Source organism: Oryzias melastigma, linkage group LG20, assembly GCF_002922805.2.
Source record: "Oryzias melastigma strain HK-1 linkage group LG20, ASM292280v2, whole genome shotgun sequence".
NCBI classification, from domain to species: Eukaryota; Metazoa; Chordata; class Actinopteri; order Beloniformes; family Adrianichthyidae; genus Oryzias; species Oryzias melastigma.
Genome location: NC_050531.1, coordinates 24188446 through 24193798, shown reverse-complemented (window position 1 = coordinate 24193798; position 5353 = coordinate 24188446).

Here is a 5353-nt window from a genome sequence, read left to right as displayed (position 1 = left end):
TGAGATCAGGCTAACCGAGCTGTTTTACAAGCCAACAGCGAATAGAGACATCAGAGAGATTAAAACAGACAAGGCTCCTTTAACCCACTTGGAACAATTTTCTGGGCGTTAATAGTCTGTTGTTGGAGATCTGATCAGCGCTGAGCCGAGTGTTTGGCATCTAGTCCAGACAGTCCTGTAGCTGTCACTTCTCATCACATCCCTGCAGCGGCCTAATGAAGGGGGGGAAGTGCTGCTGAGTGTGGATGTGTGTGTCTTCATGGAGCAGGGAGTGGTTGTTGGAAGTGGAAAGAGTTTCTGAAAACTGGACTGAGGATGTGACCTGAGCTTTCTCCATTCTGGACAGACTGTGTAGCTACAGGAGCTCTCTGTGAGGATGAGGAGGGACAGTCCACATTAACCACAGGTACCACAGAGCTTCCTACTGTGTTCTTGTTTGAAATAACACACCTCACACGTTCATGTTGCTGAAGCAGCGCTTTGAGAATGCAGTGTTTGTCAGATTGACGGGTTGATTTATGGTGGTCTATACTTCGACGTGTCCCTGAGCTCAGACACTCCTAACCCTGAAATGGGTTGAAAAAATAGCAGAATCCCCGAAAAATCTGGAGGAAAGCGAACTGTCAGGAAACTTGGGTGCAGTGTCAAGGCTCAGGACTGGGACGCTGCCTGTAAGAAACAGAATTTCTGTCACGTGAATTCTGGCATACTAGTTTGGTCAAAAACAGATTGTAGAGGGGTTTCTGACACATCTCACAGCTTATTCCCTTCTTTAGATACTTCAAATTTAGGCCAAGTCTGAATTCTTTCACTACCCCTCCATTTGTAGGGGCATTCGGAACTATAGTGTGTCCAAACCGGTTTTATTAGGGTGGATAGGGACTTGAGTCTTGCTATCCCCCTGCTGGTAGGGTGATCCACATCAAAGCAGAAATGGCTTTCTTCATGTGTGTGTGCTCTGAAGCATAGAAGTTTACATTTAAACGAATGGCTTTTTAGCATGACCTTTTACAGTTATAAACCAATGTAATGTATTTTCTGAGCCCTGGCAACCACGTGCTAATGCAGATGACCAACCACTATTAGCGATGTCATTGAGGGTTAGTAACGTCCAAATTTGAAGACGTGAATTTGTACATGACCTTCCGTTTGGAGGGTTAAATGTAGAGGAAGGAAGAAGCTGAAGAAGCAACTCATCTGCTTTGGCCTCCATTCTCACCCCACATTCATGGATCTGCAGGTTTGACACTCTGTACTGGCTCTGTAGAGATCAGCATTATTGTTTCCCTAGCCCCTCCCTCCATCAGAAAGTTCTGGGTCACTCTGTTCTTGTGTCTGCCTGTTAATTATTGCGGTGATTAATGATGTGCTGGATACACCTGTTTAGAGCAGCTACTTTCTCTTGTTGCTCTTGCTTATCTGTGGTGTCAGGCTGCTGACAGGAGACCAAACAGATTGAGATCAAGCATCAGATCTGTGTGTGACGATGATGTGATAGTAACACCTCCTGCTCAGACTTAAGGTCTCGCTGTGTTTACTGCTCAGCATTTTCACCTCCAGCAACTTGAAACAACAGAGAGTCTTCAAGCTGAGACTAATCCAGACCCAGACTGTGTCTGTGTAGAGACTCTTGCAGGAACACCAACACCTCCCGAAGCCTTATTGTTGTTTTTCCTAAGACCACTTTGTACAGAATTTGAATTTGTTATATATATATATATAATAGCTTGTATTTTTCTAATCCTTTATTTCATCTTTTGTATCTTGTCTGAAATCTGTTATGTCCTGATGTTCACTGGAACTGCAGCTAAACCGAGTGTCACATTGTTAACACACACACACAACTCGTGTGCTCTTAAATCTGGCCCATTCAGCCATGAACATATTACACACTGATGGCGGCTTCACTGCTGAACAATGGCACCAACCTAGAACCACCAAGAGCAATGTTCTGAGGAAACAAAGAAGCTTCCCATGATGCTCTTTGTGTGTGTCTTTCCCTCCACTTCCTCTCTAATGTTAGGATGAAAAGCCTTTGACTGAGGGAGCCACCATCTGAAGTATGAAGGATGTGACTTCTGGAGTCGTTCTCAGGTGATCACTGGTCCCTCTGCAGAAGTTGGTCCGGGGCATTGATTACCCTTCAATGTTCACATTCAAATTCAACCACTTTTGTCGTGTCACAATTTCTGTAGCTTTCGAGCCAAACAGCAACACAGAACCTGTGACCTGTATTTCTCCAATCCTGTGAGAATCTCATCATCTAATCTTAAGGCTGCCTGTAAATCTGCAGCACTGATTGACACTCTAGTGTTATCTTGCTGCATGGAAAAGCACCATGCAGGCACATTAAAAAGATTAAAAGCTGGATTTCACCCGAGGCAGTTTTTAATTTGAAGTTTGAAAACTAATTGTGACTGGAGAACTCCTCAGTTATCAAGCTTTCAAACAAACCGTTCTGCATTGGATGAGTTTACAGAGTGGACCCATGCAGAACAAACAGTGTGAAGTGAAACCTCACCTCAGAGCATCACGGGATGCACAGCTCACAGCATAATTGGACTTTTTTATGCCTGGATTACAGCAGGGGTCATCCTGGATTTGGGACATGAGATAATTATCCCACCTGAGAGCTTGTCTGACCCTCCACCCCCGTCCACAGTCCCTTTCTAAACTCTCCCAGCTCAAACAGGATTGCTTTTCTTTGCTCCTGAATGTTAGAAGTCTCTGAAACAAGCTTTAATGTCACCAGAGCAAAGCCTCCTGTGTCAAACACCTTATTCTCTCTGAGAACGGAAGGTTTTCTCCAGCTCCTGCTTTTCACTAATGCTTTTTAGAGAAAAACAGGAATGCTGTTCTTTTGCATATGCATCTATGAGGCCTTTATGATAATGCCCAACAGTCTCAACAAGCTTTCATAAACGATTCTGTTTTCCTTGCTGGTCCAGAGCAGCTGTGAATGCTGTAGTGTCTGTGGAGCAGCTTCCAGATTCTGACAAAGTGGTGGAGATCTTGATCTGGAAATCTGTGAGTGTGGATTACAGATGGAAACCCACAGGATGACAAATTTAGGAGGGAAGTCAGGGGTGTCATTAGAGAGCCTTGCAGACAAAACCAAAGAAGAGTCAAACCCCTGTCACCCGATCCAGCTGAGCCGAGAGCAATCAACATCCATGTCTAAGAGTAGAAAAAACACAGTTGAAACTGACGCTAAGAAAAAAATGGTCTTTAACTTTGAAGGCAGTCTCTGCCAGAAAAGTAATAAAAGGTGGATTAGGAGTAATCGTCCCTTTTTAACAGACAAGTATTTAGTAGCTCCAGTGTTGTTCTGGGTTCTCTAAAACCCACAACACTTACACAGACCAGCTGGTGAAGATGCTGGCCACCTGTAGGAAACTGTCTACATCCTTAGACAGATCATGCCAGATCACCACTTTCATACAATTGCCTGGATCAAAAGTAGGACAGTTTTACAAAATGGCAGCTGATTCAAGGAGAAGAAAATTCCACTGACTTGCTGAGGTTATTTCTATGATTTAGTGCTCATCACATATTAGTAATTGAAGATGCTTCCTATGCTATACACATTACGTTTGTCATCAGTCTTTTTATTTAAAATGTCACTTTATGAAGTTAGCTAAACAGTACAAAAATGAAATGGCCTTATCATATATAACCGTATATTTTTATACTATGTTTGAATAAAAAGTATGTGTTTTTGTCTAATTTTCTCCACAGCACAGCTTGCAACTAAGTAGGCCCAACATTTTAATACATTGTGGAAAAAAATCCAGAAGCCTGCTCTCCTGCCAGCCAGCCCAGTCCTGCTTCTTCTCCTGATCATGACTTCTTGTCACATTAAACTTTCTGAACCGTTGTTTGAATCTCTTACAACAGAATGCTTGTTTTGCTGTGTCTACAGCAAAAGGTGTCAGGAATCCAGGTTTTGAGGGTTAGTGTCGTTCATGTTTTCCAAGCAACCTGCCACTGAAGCTCCTCACTGACAGAACACACCTGATCCAGGTAATTAGCAGCAGATAAGACAGGAGGCCGGCCCCTGAGGACGGGAGTTTGACAGCCCTGGTCTAGAGGCAACTTGCCAACTATACTGCTCACAAAAATTAAAGGAACACTTTTTTTATTGGGCCTGGCATGAATTGAGTTAAACCTGTCTGATAATTTTCTGGTTGGTTAAGCAGCTGAGGGCCTCGTTAATCAATTTCAGCTGTATTGGTGTTCATGGAATTAACAACAGGTGCACTTCAGTGGCAACAATTAGAAAACCCTCCAAACAGGACTGGTGTTACATGTGGAGGTCATTTCAAGTTTCTCCCTCTTGATCTTTTTTGGCTGGTTTTCCACTCGTGCTGATTTTGGCTTGATAATTATCTCTACTGGCAGTATGAGGAGATTCCTTAACCCTACAGAAGTTGAACAGGTTGTCCAACTTCTCCAGGATGGCACATCCACACGTGCTGCAGCAAGAAGGTTTAATGTGTCTCCCAGCACAATCTCCAGAACATGGAGGAGATTTCAGGAGACTGGTGGTTATTCTGGGAGAGCTGGACAGGGCCGTAGAAGGTCCTCAACCCCTCAGCAGGACCCATACCTGCTCCTTTGTGCAAGGAGGAACAGGCTGAGCACTGCTCGTGCCCTATAGAATGACCTCCAGAGGGCCACTGGTGTGAATGTCTCTACCTGGTTTCCTCCTAATGCACGACAATGCCAGAATCATCCTACACACCACCATCCTGTGCTGTCTGGAAACACTCTCACCAACCACTACTTTACAGTCACTGATCTCCTTCAGATTACACCGTCTACACAAGATGTAGTCTATCTGTGTGCTTCTACCTCCGCTCTTATAGGTCACTCTATGTTCCTGTCTCTTCTCAAAGAATGTATTCACTATCACCATTTCCATCTTTTTTGCAAAATCAACCACCATCTGTCCTTCTACATTCCTCTCCTGGATACCAAACCTGCCCATCACCTCCTCATCACCTCGGTTTCCTGCACCAACATGACCATTGAAATCTGCACCAATGACAACTCTCTCATTTCCAGGGATGCTCATCATCACTTCATCAAGATCCAACCAGAACTTCTCCTTCTCTTCCAGCTCACATCCTACCTGTGGGGCATACCCACTAACAACATTGAACATCACACCTTCAATCTTCAGCTCATCACTATGACACTCTTTACTTCCACAGCACTCCTGACAAACTTGGTCCGGACTTCGATCAATCCAGTATGGATATCATATGATTTGCCTTTTTGAAATGGCAAAGACTTTACACCGGGTACCCTTCCTAACGCAGCCCTCAGTATTTATGAAGGATACATTACA